The sequence below is a fragment of the Ambystoma mexicanum genome, chromosome 11 (assembly GCF_040938575.1).
Source record: "Ambystoma mexicanum isolate Mex_15411 chromosome 11, UKY_AmexF1_1, whole genome shotgun sequence".
Classification (NCBI taxonomy): Eukaryota; Metazoa; Chordata; class Amphibia; order Caudata; family Ambystomatidae; genus Ambystoma; species Ambystoma mexicanum.
In genome coordinates this window covers 927,263,547-927,285,767 of record NC_090934.1, presented here as the reverse complement: position 1 = coordinate 927,285,767, position 22,221 = coordinate 927,263,547, and positions in this window count along the sequence as shown.

Below are 22,221 nucleotides of genomic sequence, written 5' to 3'. Positions count from 1 at the left end.
TGCGTTGCCGCATCCCACAGCTCAGTCTAGCAGTCTAGTTTATTTTAAAGATGGCAGCCACCACTACAAACCGGCATCCAACCCGCAGGTCTGAGGGTTGCAACACGATCCACAGGTTAGATGCTCATAGTTATGCTGACTTTCTTACTTTTTGCCTCCCGCTTGTGGTCTTTTTCCATCCACCCGGCGTTCTGTCTCCCAAAGAGATGCCGCTATCCTTTTCCCCTCCCTCAGCTCTGCGGTCGATATTCTCTCTCTACCTCCTAGTGTGCCGTGCAGATCGCTAGTTTACTTTTTTCCCACATCTCCTTCCAATGTCTGCTATTACGCTCTCCCACCCTTTGGGAGACTCGTTTGAGCTACTGTGTTACCTCTGCTGACAGAGCTTTCTCTCCTTACTCACTTTTCCGGCAGTGCTCTCACACGCTTACCTAATCTGTGCGTTTGCCCCTCTGGTGCCTGAAAGTGGGCTATTCTTACTCCTGTTGGCCTGAAACACACTATCCTTTTACTGGAACGAGGATACCCAGGGGAGCCCATTGGAGCTTTGAACCTTCAGCCAATTAACCCCAAGACTCTCAAGAGCAGCTGTACACTTTTTCCTACAAGCGATTTGAGGTCATAGCAATGATACATAAGGGGCTATATAAATGCCAAGTAACATAACAAAACATACGGAGTTCGGCCAACCGAACTTCAGGTTTTTTTTCTGCCATAAAGCTTTTTCCCTGCTTGGGGTTGGCCCTTCGGGGTCCCCACTACCTAGTTTGTTTCAACATACAGGGAAAGTTGTCTCCGGAGGAGCTCGCCCTTATCTCTTTGATAAGAAGGAAAAGAAATCAAAGAAGTCTGAAACAAGGAGGAGAAGGAAGAAGAGTGAGACTCCAGAGAATTCTTCTGAAGAACAAGGCGAGGAAGGGGAAGGATCCTCTGATTCTGAGATATATATATATATATATCTTTTGAATATGATTCTATGAAAGATACAACTTTTAAAACAAACAAAAAACAAAGAAAGAATGGCGCACATAAATACATTTTAAAACATTTTCTTCCTTGCACTTTTTTGACAACCGATCAACGTCAACCAAAAAGCTAGAATTAGACGAAACCAAAATAGAAGTAAAAAAGACAGCTTGGAGATATTAAAGAACCAAGAACGACATAAGAAAATTAACGGAAATTGTCATATACATTTAGTAAGAGAAAAATTAGTGTAAGTACTGACAGTCTGAATCGACTTGGTGTAATGGAAGAACCACCTCTCACACATCTAAGCAAAACAATGGCAAGATATACAACCAAGATTATGCAGTACCATTCCGAATGGCTTAAGGGCACGAACAATAAGACTTTTATGCGCTGGCCTCCAGGAGGCTGGCTGTCAAATACGATATTACGTAATCGCGACATATTTACATAGTATGCATAAGGGAAAAAAGCTAGAGAAAAGATTGGCAGTATTAGTACTTTGGAAAATGTACCAGAATGAGAAAGAAGACCCAGTCTATAGGGAGTGGAGTCAGCATAAAGGGGAAGACATAACATCTTCAGCTACCCTTTCCCCTCCCGAGAAGCAAGACATAGAAGAGAAAGAGAAGAGATTTTACCTCTAAAGGAACTGAAAGCACTAGCGGGTATGTTAATACACCAAACCCCTTGCCTATACTAGTGTGAAGCGACAGAGGAAGAGAGCAAAAGTAGTGACCGCTAATATATACAGACATGCAATGAAAGTAAACAGTGTGATGAGAAAAAGGATAGACAGAATAAACAGATATAGATAGAAGAAGAGTCAGAGAAACAAAGGAGAATAACAGATACAGCCAAGGGAACGACAATAGCACAGAACAAATGGATGGGAGGACAAATATTGCTCAAACTAGATTGATAGATTGATATTTTATTTATGTCGCACTCGTACACAAGTGTTTCAGAGCGCAACAAGGAAAGGGAGGGGAACAGGAGGGACAAAACAACGATCTTAATAGGCCCAATGACATTGAGAACGCACAAGTGCATGGGAAAGTAAAAGGGGAAAAGTGAATGAAGGGGGGGAGAAGTGGAAAGTGTAGAGCAGAGGAGAAACAGAACAAATAATAATAAAGAAAATAAATAGTAAAGGCAATAAACTGTGGTAGTGCAGCCAGCAAGTGGCAAGTGCTGGGTTTAAGGCAGCATATAGGGTATGTCTGAAAAGTGCAAAGAGAAAAGAAAGTGGGTGGGAGAGTGTATGGGTACGGATACAGACCCCAGTGCAAGGGGTGGCCCGGAGGCATTGCAGGAGGGTGGCAGGGTGAGCAGGTACCTGGGCCCGGAGGACAGAGGGTGGCCAGGTGCATGATGCCGAGAGAGAAAGAGATTCCAGAGCTGGAGTATTACGATCCCAGGGTTTGAGACCAAGGACAAGTCTTGCAGTCCTGTTCTAGATTAATTGTAAAGGGCGGAGAGTAGAGGCAGGTAGATTTAGAAAGAGGCTGTTACAATAGTCTAACCTAGAGAGAACCAGAACTTGGGAGACAATGAGCTTCTGGGGGAAGGAGAGGAAAGGTAGAGTACCTATGAGGAGGTGCAGTAGGAAGTTTGACTTTTTTTTAGAGACATCAGAGATGTGGGCAGAGAAGGAAAGTGTGGAATCAAAGATGACCCTGAGGCTCTTAGCCTTGCAGGTAGGGGTAGGAGGTGGGCCAAGGGACGCCAGCCGGAGAGTGAGGGGAAAGGAAGTTGAAGGTGTACCGATGAGGAGGATCTCAGTCTTGTTGGCATTTAGACAAAGATCATCGGTGGCACAACAATCTTGGATGGCAGTTAGACAATCAGAGATGGGAGGAGAGGAGGTGACCCAGGGCAGCCTGAAAATGAGTTGAGTGTCATCAGCGTAGCACTCAAAATTTGAGCAGAAAATGAGAATGCAGTGGCCGAGAGTTGCCAGGTATTGGTTGAAAAGCCAGGGCGAGAGTTTAGACCCCTGGGGAATACCACAGGTAGAGAGGGAGATAGAAGATGGGAAGGAGCCAAGTTGGACCTGGGAGGGTCGATCAGAGAGAAAAGAGGCCAGCCAGGCCAGAGTCTGATCAGTGATACCCAGGGATCACGTAGACGGTTGAGCAGGGTGGTATGGTTGACCATAATGGTGACAAAGGTATTGGTGGAGTTTAAGAAAGAGAGGAAAAGGAAGAGCAAGAAAAGAAAGTGAAGGAGGAATAGAGGTTATACAAACAAGAAAGAAACAAGGAATGTAAGCAAATGGAACAGCCAAGAAAATAATAAGGCAAACAGGGAGAAGGAGAGGCTTGAATAAGAGAAACTATCAGAAGTAGAAGTGCAAAGATTGAAAGCATGTTGGTCACAAAGAACACGAGAGGAAGAGGAATTAAGGGAAATAAGGAGAATGGAGGAAGAAATTAACAGAAGTAGGGGATTTAAAAATAATGAAATTAAACATTTATGCCATAGAAGATTGATAGCCATAGAAACGCAAGAGCGAACCGAAAAATGAAAGATGGTCACAACTGTCCCGTGGAGGGTGGCGTGCACCCTTAGATATGCCAACATGGAGAGAAGAAGATACAGAGACTATAGGAGCAAGGATGGGGAAACTGTATAGACAAATGTGAGGTATAGAAGTGTATAGAACTCAAGAGAGCATTAAAGGAGCATGCTTTAGAGGAATAGGAGGAAGCTTAGAGGACATCAGAATAATGTATCATAGAACTATATCCTTAAGAGGGTTAGATCTTGAGGACGTGGAAGAGGCCAATACGAGTTGGGGCACATGTGACGATGTGACAGCATATGAGCCTTCTTACTTGTGTCTGCCGGTGGTTCTGTACAGCGGGGAGTACTATTAAAGCCCAAATACAGAACCAGGAAGTGATCCCTGAATGGACTTTCCTCTAATCAAGGCTGTGTTTTGGTATCCTAGGAAACGGGAGACGAGGAGGAGCAGGAGATCGAGACCAACGGTTGCAGCTGGGCCTACTGAGGGAGAAGACGGCGAAACGAGAGAACCTCAAATCCTGGGGGTTTTTTCCGGTCGAGACGTGGAGAGAAGTAAAGGAGAGGGAGCGTTTTAAACAAGGCGATCGTTGTCGCCAGTCCCGGTTATTGAGTTGGTCGCACTGTTGCGCACAACGAAGTTTGTTTTCAAGAGGGGACCGTTGTCCCGATGACGGGTTCGCTGTGAGTATCCGGGCCCGCCTGCTTAGAAAGAAGGAGCAGTGAAAACAGAGAGAGAGGGGTGATACTGAGGGAGAGGCGAAGGACTGGATGTCGACTCACGCATGGGAACCAAACCCAGTGGGAGAGGGGAATTAAAGATGCGGCCGCCTCACCAGCGGTGCTGAGCAAAGTCGGAGGCTGTTGCACTCATCAGCGACGCCGATCTAAAGGGAGAGTGAAGTAAAGGAGGAGATAAATAACAACAAGAACAACAGGCTACGGCGAAAAGGATCTTGTTGCCAAGAGGTGGAAAGAGACTGGCTAAAAGGCAAATGAAGTAAAAGCAGGGGTTGGGAAAAGGACAAGGAAAAGAGAGAGAGAGAGAGAGAGAGAAAAGGAGAGAAAGAGGAAGATTCAGGAAGATCAGAGGGAATCGGTAGGAGAAGGGCAAACCCCTTTAAAGACTGTTTGAGAGGAAAGGGACAGGTCGGAGGAAGCGAAGAACTCCTGAAAGTCATAGTGTACGGCAAATAATTAAATAAAGGAAATCCCTACCTGAAAGTGATCCAACAGACCTTCACTTAAGATCCCTGAGAAGAACGAAGAAATGTATCCTTTATCAGTCTTAGGAAGAAAGAGTTTTGTTAATAAAAGATTTGGGTTCTCGTTGAAACTCATACAACTACGCATTCGACTTTGAGTCTTATTGTTGTTAAAATTAATCAAACTATCACAGCACAATAATGTCAGACGAGGAAAGGAAACAAAATAAGAAGACACAAAAAGAAGGTGCATATGGCTTTTCAAGACAATCAAGCATAGATAAAGGGGTAAAATGGTTAGAGCTAGAGGCCCATCTAAGAAAAGCACCAATACCATATACCAAAGAACCACAAGTACGATTTCATAGTACATGCGTCTCCACCCTATGTGAGCAGACTAAGGGCATTGCTAGGGAGAAGACAATCAGGCAATGATAATGCTGCCTGGAAGACAAGTAGTGGGGGAAGGTATGAGAAAGGATCAGGGTTTTCCCAGTTCCCACTATTCGAGAAATGGGTGGGGGGGGTCGACCACAATATATACCATGGCACCAGATGGATAAGGATAAATTAAAATGCACACTGCCGAGTTTGATATTTCCGGTGTGGGAAAATGGATTAAGGAATTGGAGAAAAGGACGTCAGGAAGGAAGTTAGCTATAGGCGATATAGAAGGCCTATTATCAGCCATTCTAGGGGAGGGATCTGTTAACATTTGGAAAAGAGCAGGGTATCCAAAAGTAACTGCGCAAAACACAGTGCACGATGGGGCGCCATTCAATAACTGTCTAGCAGACCTTTGGCGAGCACTTAGATACTTCAGATATTGGGGTGATAATGACTAGGAAGATGTGGGAGGATGAAGCCCACATTGCTTTTATTCAGGATAGATTAAGTGCGGAGGCACACGAACCGTGGGATAAAACGGTAGCATTATTTAACTTTTTTATTTGCACACACAGCCCGCGGGCATCGAGGCGATGTTACAGGAATAGTTTTTTTTTTTTTTTTTTAGCGAGCATGTTGCCACTGAGGTATCCTCCTGGGACCACACATGTCAGGGACTACCAAAACCATTACAGAGACAGTTAAAGAAACAGGTGGAAATGGAAGCAAAACCATGGCCAGAGATACAATTGGCAATTGTGCATTATTGCAAATTACTAAAAGAAAAAGATAAGAAGAAAGCAGAGGGTAGAAACCAAGAAGAGGAGAAGTTGGTGCATAATGAATTATCAAAGGTCGCCATATAAGGTGCAGTGTTGACCAGGAATGAGGGAAGCATGGCACAAGTGATGCAGGTTCCACAGCAAAATATATAGCCAATGTTCAAGATCAGAGTGGTTATAATTATATGCCAAGAGGCAGAGGGAATGGGCCTCAAGGATGAGGACAAGGAAGATTTCAAAACCCCCAAGGAGGTGAGGATTTAATGGCTGACAGCCCTTGATATATTGGAATTATGGAAAAATAGGACATGTGGCTAGAGTATGCAGAAGCAGAGGAGGCATGCAAAAACAGAATTGGTAATCTCCAAGAGAAGGGACAGGATATGCTCCACAATATAATACAGATTCACAAGGATATTATTCCCAAAATCACACACAGAATCAGGCATATGCCCCACAACCAGAACAGTTTCAGCAAGTACCATTACTGACACAATTGACACAACCACAGCAACAACAACAATCATCAATGCAGACAAAGTCAGTGCAGGGGCAAGAACAGAAAGCACCTTTGCAGTTGCAACAGGCACCACACAACAGACCCAATATATCCCAATGCAATCAACAGGTGCATCACATTGGCAGATGGACACGGGAGCTAAACAAATGGCCAAGCCTAAATTACGGAGTGTGACTGTGGCGGGAGGGAATCCTTTCACAAGTACAGAGATTAATTTATACCCACAACAGCACAGCCCACAGGACGACCCAATGTGTTCAGTACTATCTGTAACACCAGACCCCCAAGAGGAACCAAGGGTCAAGGTGACAATAGGAGGCAAGACATTTTAATTTCTTGTGGACACAGGAGCGACTCATTCCTGTGTCGTGAGGGGAAATACTCAATGTCAGGCATTGCCATGAATGCTCAGGGATTTACTGGGGCATTGAGTTTAGTTCAATTTACAGATGAATCACCTATTTCTATAGGGGAACACGATATGTCCATACCATTACTAATAAACAGACACGAGTGAACATACTAAGACTTGATTTGATGACAAAACTTAACATGACAATACCTTTTACTGATGAAGGCATAGTGTGTTCAACTCCGTGATACATTATATAAATGGTGGGGAATTTATATTAGCCTTTGCAGGAAAGGAACCCTTAAGGGGAGTCCCTCTAGACGAGAAAGTGTTCTTGTATGGAGTGAACGTTCTGTTACCATGATTACCCAAGTGGACAGGTAAAATAATAAGGATGCCGGATACCAGGCAGAAATTCCCATGGATGATGAGGAACGACAAGTTATTCCTTTGGAATTAGAAGCAGCAGTGGCAAGAGAAGAAAGGGTGATGCTTCATGGGACAGATGATGAGGGAAGAAGATGGAGACAGCGATAGTGCTTAATGAAGGATATAGACTGACAGATTTGACAGATGAGGAACTATTTAGGGATGACTATTCAGATGACGAATTAGTGTTTTTTATAAGTCTCACTTACTGGATTAAAATTGAGAGCATAGAGGTGCCACAGAGGATGGCGCTTGTAAAAACAAAGTCATGGTTTTTTCAGGAAGACATGGAAAAGGTGCCAAGTATTTCATGGACCACAAGTCCATATGACGTGGGCCTATTGAAAGGAGTAGGAGCAGTGAAAATTAAGCTTAAACCAGGAGCTATTTTGCCACATATCCGATGTCCAGAGAATCGGATGAGGGTATTTTCGAAAACATATCTGCTTTAATGAAACAAGGCATTCAGGTACCATCAAATTCTTCATGCAATATGGCCGTGTACCCAGTCAAAAAATCAAAGGGCGCAGTCATGGAGATTTATCTAGGACTTTCAACCTCAAAACCATGTAGTCGAGGCAGAGTTTCCTTTAGTTCCAAATGCTGCGACAATATTGTGCAATATCCTGTCAACAGACAGGTATTTTACTGTTTTCGATTTGAAAAATGCATTTTTCTCAATTCCCTTACACAAAGGTTCACAGGATTTGACTTCCTATTCATATAGAACAATTCATCTGAAACATACTCGTTTGCCTCAGGGGTACTGTGAGTCCCCTTCTATTTTTAATAGAGTCCTTTCAGATGGACTTAGGAAATGTTGAGCTTGAGTGCGCCATCATTCAATACGTGGATGACATTTTAGTGTGCAGTGAGACAGAAGGAAAATGCAGAGAAGACTCTGTCAAACTTATGACGATACTTGCAGAGAAAGGGTACAAAGTAGACAAGGAAAAATTACAGTATTGCCAAGAAGTAGTATTATACATAGGACAGTTAATCTCACATGAAGGGAAAAGAGTGACACCTGAGAGAGCAGAAGCCATTATGAGATCTGTGCAGCCAAACACGGTGAGACAAATGCAGCAATTTGTAGGTCTATGGAATTATTGCATAGCCTGGGTCTTTGGCTACAGAAACATATATTCGACCACTTTTAAAAGTGCTTAAAGAGGCACAGGTGGCTTAAACTAAAATAGTGTGGACAGAAGACATGACTGAAGGATTTAATGAATTAAATATGTGATTAGTACCGCTCCTGTTTTAGGAATTCCAAATTAGAGTGAAGAATTTTACTTGTTTTCCCATTCAAATGGAGAAGTCATGACAGCAGTCCTTAGACAGAAAATGACATTAGGTCACGGTCATAAACCATTTGCTTATTACAGTGGGATTTTAGATCCAGTTATGAAAGAACCTATCCTTGCAAACAATCTTTGGCAGCTGCTGCATTTTCCATAGAAAATGCTTCAAGTATAATTATGGGATGTTCCATAACTATTTGTAGAGCATGCGTTATTTGCAATTCTAGAGAAACCCAAAAGTATGTTGACCACTCAAAGAGCATCGGGGTATGAGGTCAGTATCTCAAACCCTGAAATCAAAATTGTTAGATGTAGTATAGTGAAGCCAGCAATGTTTATAGCTGAACCTGTGGGAGAAGATGAGGACGTGCATGATTGTGTTACATACGCTAAATGTTATAATGATATTCCCAATGTTAGAGAGAATGCTCTAGGAAGAGGGGGAGTGGTTTTCATTGATGACTGGGGTGATATATTCAGGATCGGCATTCATAAGAGTGACCCGAGAGGGCATCTTTGAAGTATTAATGAGCAGAAGATTACCGCTAACCTATTCAGCACAGGCTGCAGAATTAGCCGTGCTTAGTGCTGCACTATTAAGTTTTGAGCATGAGGAAGTGATGGTGTACTCGGACTATGTGACATCAACAGTGCACGTGGGCCTAGCACGTTGGAAGAGGAGGGCTTCCTCCGCGCAGACGGCACTCCAGTGCAACATTCATGGCAATTGGACAAACTCATTGACGCCTTAGGCTTTCCAGCAACCATAGCCATCGTGAAATGTGCAGAGCATTAAAAAAAGAACAGACTTAATCTCTTGCGGGAACAAAGCTGCAGATGTAGAGGCCAATCGCGCTGCATATTATTCAACCATGTATGAAGATGAGTTAAAAGATTTGAAGAACAGCAGGATGATGCATGTTGGTTAAAGAAGGATTTAATAATATGACTTCCATTGTACAGGTAATTGAAATGCAAGGATGAGAATAGCAAGAAGAAAAGGAGCTGTGGAAAAATCAGGGGTGTTCTTTATCACCGCTGTAGCAATTTGGAGGCCGGTCGGTACAGGAAAGCCAGTTGTGCCTCTAACGTTGCTCAGAGCGGCTTCTCAAGTGCTTACGACAGCAAGGGCCTTGTTCTTTGAAAGTGGTCAATTGGGTCAAGTCTTTCTTATCCAACATCAAGTGCCATATACAATGGGGTGCAGCCGCTTCCACTGTCTCCCCAATCAAATATGGCATCCTACAAGGAGCATAAATATCGCCTCTCCTCTTCAACTTGTATATGCGCTCTTTCTGCACATTGTTGGAAAACCTAGCGGTCTTCTTTACCAATTATGCCGATGACACGCAGTTGGTCATCGAACTGAGTGGGGACCACCTCCAGGATTAGTGAACATTAAATAACATTAAATAACATTTACAATGCCATTGAGAGATGGATGTCCTCTAATTGGCTATGCCTGAACGGCAATAAGACCGAGCTATTGATTTTTGGCTCTCTTCAGGCTTGTGCCAAATTGGATTCTGCTTATGTCTACTTTATAGAAACAGTAATTGTTTCACAAAGTAAATGCGCTGCTAGCACCATAAGAGTTCAAAGCCTTCCATAATAAGGGTCAATATTGCCAATGAAGCAAGTCCTCAAAGATGCTACTCATGGAAATCTCAAAATTGTATTTCAATATTTAATAGTGTCCATATTCAGGAGTCAGAGTTGTGTGCCAACACGTGTTTCAACCTCCCGAGGTCTTTTCCAAGGCAACGCTCTGCTCAAAATAAGTGATAACAGAACATGTAAATGCATAATGTAAAACACAATCCATATTGTAAAACCAAAAATTGGACAAGGTGAAGGATTACAGGGCAAAACCTGCAGAGTAACAAGAAAAATACATGTGGTTAAAAACCACACACATAGGGTATACATTACCAAGAACAAATTGCTGTATAAAGTAAACAGGAACATTTCACCACCGATACATGGGAGAAAGAAAAAATGACAAAAGAAAACTTATGCACAAAAAGCAATTGAAGCAGAAAAATTGCACGAAATCCATATAATGTCTAAATAAAACGTGAAGTGGAATATAAACTAACGTATTGAAACACATGAGTCACCAACCGAAGCCCAGCACCTCCAAAAGTTATGCCTGCCACTGCACCTGCTGACGAAAAGAAAACGTTTTTGCACACTGTGTAAAATGTAAAAAATGTAAAAAATGTAAAAGATAGCCTGGTTTGTACTCGTGCCATGCACCTAATTTAAGTGTCACTTCCCATCAAAATGGCATGCACTGTCAAGGTTGTATAACATAAAGGGTTAATTACCCAAATTTCAGTTCTTGTCAAATAATGCTTGTTTCTAAATGTGTTCATACGTGTCCGCACTCGTAAAGCTGACGTCCTAAATCAAAAATAATAGGGGACAAATCACTGGAAACAATTCTTGAGCCATAGTGCTATGGTCATAAAATTCATGGTGAGACTTAGCACATACCTCGAAAAATGACTTCACTTTTGTAGAAATGAATATACATCATAGAGCAACTCGTATATGGATACCCGATTAATCCCAACTTTTCAAGCCTCAAATTGGCGTGACTTATCGGAGCAAAGGGATGTCTGTGTTAGAGACTCACCAGACTCCCAACACAAAAGTTTAAGATGTCACACTGTGGGTATGCGATGATAAGCAAACTTACCAAAATAGATTGCCGTCTGGGTCCGGCAAGTCCGTGCCGCATAGTGGTCTGACCGGTGCTCGTTTCCATATACAATAAGTAAATGTAAAAGGAGGACCTTGCGAGCACCTGACGCATCACACGACCTGCCACATGATCCGATCACGTGAGCCGGAATTGCGTGTGGGATAATGCTAAGCGTTTATTATCAACAAACTAGGAATTATCTGAAAGTGTGCCATTAGACATGGATGTCTTGTAGTATAATACGAAAGAAAAAAAGAATGTTAAATGATGATCCAAGCATGTATCACGGTACTAATCACGTGACCCAATGCGGTCACATGGTCCAAAGAAAAAAGGGGGCAATAAAGACACGTGGTAAGCATGTGGAAAAGAATATTGGTTATTCAGTTAAGTGTTAATTATGTGAGTTATTGGAAAATATAACAAAATATAACAATAAGCCCGTAACACAAATGTAATCGCGTAAGCAGCCTACCAGTTAATGTGCGTATCTTGCCCTTTTACGCATGTAAATATGGCAAATACGGACCATTTAATTTTGTACTGCGTACCGTGTACGCTTTGATTTATTCATTAAAAAAACATACTTTCCGCCACTAGATGGCAATGTAGCATTTCTTTTGTCAGCAGCATAGCCTTCTTATGCATGATGGTGAATTTCCAACTGAAAGACCAACAGGCCGATTCATGTAATTCCTCTCAAAAGTGTTGCACGCGGCTGGCGCACAGCGTGCCCGTGCAAATGTCTGCGCCAGCCACGTGCGATAAAATCAATTTCCGCGCACAGCGTATTCATGGATTCTCACCTCCAAAAGCAGACGTGGCGCAGAGTGGCGCAGCGACCCTGCAGCAGCGCCAGTTACGCCCCCAAGAACGCCCTTGCGCAAGGAAAAGCCATCAAGATCGGAAAACCATCGCAAAGGGCTGCGCCAACCCTGTACCAGTTTACCGGACTGGCAAACAGCAAACGCAAAGCGGGGAACGCGTATTACGGGTGTCGGGAACACGCGTGCGCGAGAAGTTTCACACGCGATCTGGCCTGGGGGAGCGTGTGCGTGTATTTCAGGGGTGCGCGAGAAGTTCCACACACGAATGGCCTGGGCGCGTGTATTTCAGGGGTGCGTGAGAAGTTCTACACGCGAATGGCCTGGGCGCGTGTATTTCAGGGGTGCGCGAGAAGTTCCACACGCGATTGGCCTGGGCGCGTGTATTTCAGAGGTGCGCGAGAAGTTCCACACGCGATTGGCCTGTGCGCGTGTATTTCAGGGGTGCACGAGAACTTCCACACGCGATTGTCCTGGGCGCGTGTATTTCAGAGGTGCGCGAGAAGTACCACACGCGATTGGCCTGGTCGCGTGTATTTCAGAGGTGCGCGAGAAGTTCCACACGCGATTGGCCTGGGCGGGTGTATCTCAGGGGTGCGCGAGAAGTTCCACACGCGATTTGCCTGGGCGCGTGTATCTGAGGGGTGCGCGAGAAGTTCCACACGCGATTGGCCTGGGCGCGTGTATCTCATGGGTGCGCGAGAAGTTCCACACGCGATTGGCCTGGGCGCGTGTATTTCCGAGGTGCGCGAGAAGTTCCACACGCGATTGGCCTGGGGGAGCGTGTGCGTGTATTTCAGAGGTGCGCGAGAAGTTCCACATGCAATCTGGCCTGGGGGAGCGTGTGCGTGTATTCCAGGGGTGCGCAGAAAGTTTCACACGCGATTTCAGCAGGGTACGTGTGTTTTAGGGGTGCCGGGGAGTCCTACATGTGATTTGGCAGTGTGGGTCCTCCCAGGTGTTCCCTGTACACCCTCCACGGCCCCTGCAGGCAGCCCACACCACAGGGGACTACCCTGCATCCCTGGTCATGTCCCGCAGGCAGCCCACCGAACATGGGCATGCCCCCCAGCAAAGGCACATGTCTCCTTGCACTAATGATCACCAACTCATGTCCCCTTGCACCCCCACCCCCAGAATTGCGGGGCACCTGCCAGCAGGCCCCCACTCATGTCCCACTCATGTCCCCCTGCACCCCCACCCCCAGCACTGTGGGGCACCTGCCAGCAGGCCCCCACTCATGTCCCCCTGCACCCCCGACCCCCAGCAGTGCAGGGGCACCCTCCACCAGGCCCCCACCCATGTCTCCCACCACCCCCACCCCCCAGCAGTGCAGGGGCACCTGCCAGCAGGCCCCAACTCATGTTCCCCAGCCAACATGTCATCACAATCTAGATCCCTGGTCCCTATGGTCAGCCTCCAAATGCAAAACACCCACCCGAGTATTGCATCCACCCACTCAGAAATGGCAATTGCATGACAGAACACCAATTGCAAGTTTTGAAACAAACACATGTCCCTCACATACACCCAATGGGTGTCAGTGAATCTCAAAACCCATATCATGATATGCATGAAACCAATGAGATGATACTACACATTGAAGTTCGATAAAAAAATATGTATTAAAGGAAACATAAATAGATTCAAAAATAAAGAAACAGAAATGGGAATGTACAAAAATGAAAAGAAGCATGTCCGTGAAAAAAAGCAAAATCAAAAATCATAATCCAAAGTAATGGTGTCCAAAGTCACTGTCCACAAAAGCAAATCCAATGGGAAATAATAATTGAAAGCCATTGCTCCATGGGTAAATTGTGAAAGAAAAAATAAATCCAACAGTGAACTATGTACAGACGAACAAGCCAGGGTCCATTATCCCAACAAAAGAAATGAAACCTATCTAACAACACTAACTAATAAAATAAACTATATACAAAAATGTGGCCAATGTCCAAAAGGCCCAAAATAAATAAAAAAACAAAGGAAACCTAACACTACCTACATAACTATGTACAAGAGCAGCGGGCTAGTCTGACGGCTCACTTTTGGATGTCCCGGCCCAGGGCATCATTGAAATCCTGCTCAATGTCCCGGAGGCGGTCCTCCTCCATGGCCCGAGGGTCCGCAGGGCCGTCGACGTGTCCACCTCCAACCCCCTGCGGATTGCCTCGAGGCACTCGGCCCGTCTCAGGGCCCTCCGCATGGAGTTCTCCACCCTGACCATTGTGAGCCGTGCCTCTTCCGCCCGCTGCCGCTCCGCATCTATGGCGTGGCCCAACCGCTGCCACACGGAAGACACTCTCTGTCCTGGGTCCTCCTGCCCTCCGGCCGATGCCTGCCCCTCCGATGTTGAAGGCCCTGAGCCTTCATGGCTCCCACCACGTTGCTGCTGCTGCTGTGCCTCTGCCCGTGCACTGCCTCCTGCTGCCTGCACATCCTCCGCCAGCTGGGGTGCAGTCATTGATGTGGCCACCCCTGCTGGACGTCCGACTCCCGACTGCGGCAGGGATGCCTCCTCCACCAGCCTGGCCGCACCGTCAGAGGCAGCTCCACAGGGCACCCAGGTGACTGATGGGTGGGAAGATGGCACGGAGGACGACTGGCGCGTAGGGGGTTCAGTTGAGGAGGGGGTCGTAGCAAGCCCCATCAAACGGAGGAATCCGGCCTGGGTGACCTGTCCCAGCAGGCTGACGTGGTCAACGAGCCATTCGAGATGACGTGCAGTCTCCTCATGAAAAGACTGCAGGTCACCTCGCATGGCCCGTTGACGCAACGCCACACCAGTCAGGACAGGCTCAACCCGGACCCGGATAGCCACGTCCGCAGGCAGAGGAAGGCCAGTTGTCGTTTGCTCATCCCCTGCCTGAAAACGGGTCTGGACGTAGGCATCCCTGCTGCTGCAAGATGATGCAGGGACAGGATCAGGGACAGGATTGCACACAGGCACCTCCGCGGTGGCCTGTGCTGCCTCCTGTCCCTGGTTATGCACTGCACCACTAGCACCAGTGGGATCCCCACCTCCAGACCCCGTCTCTGTTGCTTGCATGGCCTCCTCCTCCACCAAACCCCCCCACCAACCTGGATGACTCTGTGCCATCTTCCCCCGTTGGGCCCTGTGGGGTCCCAGCTGCCCCTTCTGCTGCCGAGGAGTCCAACTCCAACCTCCGCCTCTTGGACCTCCCCTCGGCAGCTGCGGCCTGGGACGCGGCACCGGACTCCTCACTCCCTGACGAGATGGCAACATGGGAGGGGAGCCGGGCCTTGCGTCTCCGGCTGGCGGTGGGATCCCCGCCGCTGTGCTCCACAGCACCTTCTCCGCCCTCTTCATCAGTTGACGCTGCAGACAGGGAGAAATAAAACACAGGCATCAGGGCACTGTACAATGGACACATACACACATGACAGTTGTACATGAGTGGCATTGGCAAACCTCAGACATGCCATCACAATCCCCAACACACATGTCATTTCAACTCGCACACATGAGCCATACCACAGCCATATCGCAACTGCCAGCACCATCCATACCTATACAACAGCATGAGCAGGCAAAGCTGAGCCAGACATCACATGCAACACAGGAAGTGCACCACACATGTACACACACCACCACACTTGCATGCATGTGTACACCTCTGCCAAGTGTCGCAGTGTTCAGATGGGCATCTATGTCACATCTGCCAATCAGGCTTCCACATCCCGCTGTCACATGCATCCATGTTGCATCACTGTTGCACCCTTGTCAAATACACACAAATGCACATGTACACAGTGCTGGTACATGCAGCTGAAAACAACATACATGCGTGACATCACGGACATGTCTACTTATATACACATTCATCCAAACATGTGTGCCCACACAACTGCATTTGGCATGCAAGCCTACACACACAAGCACCATCCATGTCTCACACATTACAGCCCTCGCATGTGTTAGCCCCATGGCCCTGTACATCCCCACCCATACTCGACCCCATACAAACAGATGTGTAACCTGCACACTACTGAAACATCACCACTCGCACAGCTCACAATCAGGATGCATGTACACTTACCGCTCGACTCCAGACGGGTCTGCCTCTCAAGGACCTGGACGTGGAGCGCTGGGGATATGCGTTCCAGGACCCTCATCTGATCTTCTGACAAGTGGCCCCGGCGCCCATTGGCATCCGCTGCCTTCAAGAGGCGCCGGGCCTTGTTCAGGGTCCTGGACCTGAAGTCCTCCCAGCGCTTCTTGACATGTTGGAAGTCGCGGACTGCCACCCCCTCCGCGTTGATGGCAGTCACGATGTCAGTCCAGATCCGAGTCCGTCCTTCCTTGTCGGCGCGGGAACTTCCGAAGAGGGCATCATACTGCCCCAGGACTTGCTCCACCAGGACACCAACTTCGGTGGCACTGAAGCTGGTGCCCCTCTGCCTCTCTGGCCGGGGGTTGTCAGTGGTGCCAGATGTTGCAGTGCCCGACATGACAACCCCAGAGGCAGGAGTGGGTGGGCAACTGGGTCCTGGGGCTGGGCTGTGGAGCGATGGAATCCCAGTCGGGAGTCTTCGGTTCCGGCAGGGGTGGTCACAGCAACAGCACCCCTGGCTGATGTGCAGGCAGCAAATGGCAGGGCACATGGGCAGCAGGCAGTCAGGCAGCAGCAGATGGCAGGTGGGAGCGTGCTCGGGGCTCTGGGGGGCAGTAGTTCGGCCTTCTGGGCAGGAGCGTGGTCTTCCGTGTGCTTATGCGTGGCCAGCTTGATACGGAGTGATTTGGCACGTGAAAATTCTGCACGTCAGCGTGTAATTCGAGGAAAGGCCCTTAGCGCGTAAGCGTGTCAGCACGCATACGCGATTCCATTGGACCAAAGGCCCTTAGCGCGTATGCGCGTCTGTGACGTATCGCACACGGGCGTTGCTTTTCGTGGGGTGCGGTGCGTGTGTTTTGCAGGCGTTGGGGTTCACACGCTATCACTTCACAGCGGGTGGGTGTTGGCTACGCGTTCTTCTACACGCAAGGCAGACGGGTGAGTGGTACCCTGCTCCCCCAGGCCCGATCGCGTGTGAAACCACCGGCAAGCCCCAGAAATACACGTACCCTACTCCCCCAGGCCTGATTGCTTGTAAAACCACCTGCGAGCCCCTGAAATACACGCGCCCAGGCCAATCGCGTGTGGAACTTCTCGCGCACCTCTGAAATACATGCGCCCAGGCCAATCGCGTGTGCAACTTCACGCGCACCTCTGAAATACACGCACACACTCCCCCAGGCCCAATCGTTTGTGGAACTTCTCGCACACCTCTGAAATACACGCGCCCAGGCCATTCGCGTGTGGAACTTCACGCTCTGAAATACACGCACACGCTCCCCCAGGCCCAATCGCGTGTGGAACTTCTCGCGCACCTCTGAAATGCACGCGCCCAGGCAAATTCCGTGTGGAACTTCTCGCGCACCCCTGAAATACACGCGCCCAGGCCAATCGCGTGTGGAACTTCTCGCGCACCCCTGAGATACATGAGCCCGGGCCAATCGCGTGTGGAACTTCTCACGCACCCCTGAGATACATGAGCCCGGGCCATTCGCGTGTGGAACTTCTCGCGCACCTCTTTAATACACGCACACGCTCCCCCAGGCCCAATCGCGTGTGGTACTTCTCGCGCACCTCTGAAATACACGCGCCCAGGCCAATCGCATGAGGAACTTCACGCGCACCTCTGAAATACACGCACACGCTCCCCCAGGCCAAATCGCGTGTGGAACTGCTCGCGCACCCTTGAAATACACGCGCCCAGGCCAATCGCGTGTGAGAAACTTCTCGCGCACGTCTGGAATACACGCACACGCTCCCCCAGGCCCGATAGCGTGTGAAACTTCTCGCGCACCTCTGAAATACACGCACACGCTCCCCCAGGCCCGATCGCGTGTGGGCCTTCTCGCGCGTGTAGAACTTTGGCGCACATTTTTTTCCTGCGCAGGGACACTACCGCCTGCTTTCGTGTCGCGGACATGTATGGGCCTGTGCGCGTCTTTGGGCGTGCGCTGTTTTTCCCTATTCGATTCCATGAATACGTGTTGTAGGCGAGCGTGTGGGCGTTCTGCGCACTTGCCTCCTGTACTTCCCCCGTGACGCCCACATTTTCACGAGTTGTTCCCCATTCTGCGTGTGGCGCCCCGTGTTACGCCTACTTTTGTTATGTGCGCCGCACTATGTGCGAATTCGCTGTGGCCTTATCACACGGCGTTCGATGACCTGTGCGCCAGCGTGCGCCAGCGTGTGCCGCACACTTTTTGCAGCACACATCCCACATTTTGCGCGTGCACGGACTTCCATGAATAGATGTGCGATGTTTTCTGTGCGATAATCGCACTTGCACTGCGATTTTCGCTATTTCACTGCGAATCGCACGTTTTCGCGCGCGTGCCCCGTTTTTTCAGCGCACATTAATTCCATGAATCGGCCTGCAAATCTGTGACAGCTAAGCGAGCAACACAATAAAGCCTGCATCCTTTTAAAATGTGTTCATACCCATAACGTATGTGTTGGATAAGTTTTAGTCCCTTGCAGAGGAGAAAACTAATTTTTACTCTCTTGAAATTGCATTTACGCTCTAATTTGAAAAATCATGCGTAAAATACTCCCACCTCAAAATCTTATCTGGAGTACTGCGCGTAATTATGCAATATGTCAAAATTGGAATTGGGCATAATACACGTGCAAGCTACTAATTCAGTGGCACAAGAGAATGTGTGTAATAGTCCCCATAACAGCTTGCAAAGTCCTGTATATGGGACTTTGTGTAAGAAATATGAATAAGGTTGGTAAAATCTTAAACGCTAGGCTGTATCCAATGTAATTATCCAGCAGGCGCAATGCAGGCACCCTGTGGGTATCCCAGGCTCCCGTGGTAAAACATGTGATAATAGTAGTTCGATAAGAATTCAATATTCAAAATGGATGTCACACCACAATGACCACTTACATAGACATGCAATTCGGTGTCACTATTCAAACCCAGGGTGGTACAGCGTAATCTACAGATAGTTTGTGCTTCCAGTTGTCCTAACAGTGCAAGGCGGTCACCCCCCCTGGGGTGAGATCGCACTTGCATCAAACCTATAAACCTACAGGTCTCCAATATTATCCATTTGATGGTGTTCTCGCCAATTGATAGACAATGGCAATTTGGAATCAGTCTTCTTTAGACTGGCGAAATGTTCTCGTATGCGAATTCGCAATTCCCCAATTGTTGAACCCACATAAACCTTACCACATAGGCAAAGAATTGCACACACCACAAATTTGGTCTTACAATTAATAAAGTCACATATTTGTATCGATAAACCTTTGTGACACGAAAAAGAATCCTAGCCGATAGCATGCTTGCAGAAATTGCATGTGCCACATCTGAAAACCCCCTACGTTTAGAAGATAGCCAGGTTGCCGACTCTGTAGAGTTAGTTAAAGGAGTTAGGAAAGAAGGACACAGGTGATCTTTAAGTGTCTGGTTCCGAGTAAAAATAAATTTGGGTTTATCAGATATGTATGGACGTATGTCCGGATCCAACTGGAGTAAATGCCAATGTTTGGCTAGTAGTCCATATAACAAATATGAATTCTGAACATATTTAGTAATGATGCGCACATCAGAGTAGCTGTTAGGTTTGCAAGTCTTTTGCGCACAAAGTATATCCTCTCGTGGTATGCTGCTGGCTCGTTGATTACCTTGTCTAATGTTTTTGGTGGAATAACCTCTGTTTTTAAATCTGTCAGAAATTTGACCACAGTCATCAATAAAGTCAGATGTGGCGCTGCAGTTTCTGCGAGCTTGTGGAATTCCCCAAATTGAACGTTATCAATCACTGATCGTTTATGACAGCTTGTGGCATGAAGGATTGAATTAACAGCTGTGGGTTTTCTGATGGTCTGTGTACGTATCTGACAGTCTGTAATACTGATGACTACATTCAAAAATTCAATTCTGTTTGAGCTGACGTGCCCCACAAATTCAATGCCAAAATTTTTGTTGTTCAAATAATCAGTAATTGAAATACAATTTCGAGATTTCCATGAGTAGCATCTTTGAGGACTTGCTTCATTGGCAATATTGAACCTTATTATTGAAGGCTTTGAACTCTTATGGTGCTAGCAGCGCATTTACTTGGTGAAACAATTACTGTTTCTTTTCTACGTGAAGTAGGTTTTGAGGTGCCTACTTGTTTCATCAGAGTGCAGCAGCTAGTTTTGGTATATTATCAAGTAGCACGTGATTTATTTGCTCAAGCGCTTCCACTCCCTGGTACACCTCAGCTATACTGTTTTTTATGTCTACTTTATGTTACAAGGCAACAAGATCTTGTCCCAATAGAAAGTGAAGACCCTGGGGGTCTTCCTAGAGGCCTCCCTGAACTCAGACGCCCAATTACAAAATCTTCATAAGCTTTGTAACTACCATCTGAGGCTTCTTCGGACTATAAATCCATTCATCAATAAAAATAACTCAGTGACCATCGCTTGTGCGATTATTTTGTCAAGGTTAGATTATGCAAAACTACTAACTTGGGTTGACAACAATATAATACAAATAAAGAATGCAACAACCTGCTTCAAGAATTATGGCAAGGTCTATGTTTGGAAAGAAAAAAGGTTGTGGGGAAACAATTGAAGTACCAGGAATGAATGGAGGAACTGCAGTTCTGAAAGATTGCTATTGGGCCTGCATATCCAGAGCCTACATGCAGTTGCCTAAAGATTGGGGGAGAGTGCTCCATAGTAAATGTACATGTCCCAGCACTAGTGATTCCCCAAAGTGACCTCCACATCAAAAAGTGCCCGCAAATGAATGGAGGAGGGTGAAAAAAATATGGGTTCCAAAGAAAAGAACATATGACGAGATGATCGAAGAAGATGAAGCAGGAATTGCAGGAGAGGAGGCAAAGAGTTTGGTCGAGAATGCGGCCAGATAGGGGAATGTAGAGGAGCAAGTGGACGCATTCTCCCTAGTCACCGGCCCCTCACCGCACCCTATTAGAATGTCAGTTGAGGAGCCACAATTGGCAACCCATGCACAGGTGTATGCAACATGTCCATACCACACCGATTATATAAAAGACAATACGCACTCAGGCAGCCATTTAGAAGATACCCTCACATTGAAACAGTGGATGAAAGCTACCAAGAAGGATGTCCCTTGCCGAGTTGCCGGAATGCAGCCATGAATAAAATGGTGCGCGTCATGGATGTACGTTAGTCTAATGATAACAAAAGAATATCCCAAAGAAGCTATATGAATCTATGCTGAAACAATATGAAAATACTATATATATATGGATGTAACTGGAGTACTAAGAAAAATATGTGCTCCATGATGCAGCACATGACCACAAAGAAGAATGAAGTGACCCACTGGTCAATAACTGTAAATACTCTAAAAAGCAAGGTAGAAAGAGTACGTAGAAGCTTGCTTATCAGAGGTATATATTCAATGTTTAGGATGAACCTTAGAAGAAGATGGATGACGACTCAGGTCAATCAATCCCGCTACCTCCAAATACGAGTCCAGGATCTTAACGTGGAAAGATGATGAAGCTGTTTTGCCGTGCGAGATAAAGGAGTACATTGGCTTGGAATCAAGGATGCTATTTTGAGAGATGAAGGAAAAGCACAAAGGGTGTCTACGAGCAGACCATGTGCAAGGACATATTTCCAAAGATTAAGAGGAAAAAGAACATTTACTGATGCCAAAAATTGGACAATTGAAAGGGCATGAAGTTAATATTAATGTTAATATGGGCACGACTCTAAAGGCCAAGAGCAGCACTGTACCCAGCATAATTTCATCAAATGGTGTTAAAAGCACTGTTGAGACAAAGAGCTTGCAAGCAAGGGCTATTCATTAAGCCCAAAGCTAAGCTAATGATGTGCCCACACTTCCTTGAATGCCCTGCAACAGTGTAGACTGGCATGGTCAGCCTTCAAACAGAAGACACTGGCATGAGCCCTGCCGATAAGAGAGGGTAGTCTAACTGGGGAAACAAGGGAAAAAACTGACGTATCTCCAAGCACCTGGGTTTCATTTCTCAAGCAGAATGTCCAAGGTTGGAATTGGGCTGCCAACCAATTAGAATAGCCTGCCATGCACTTTTACCTACAATGTTGCAAAGTATTAATCTGCTGCCACATTCTCTACCATGACGAGTGTCAGTTCAGGATGTGTCTTACAG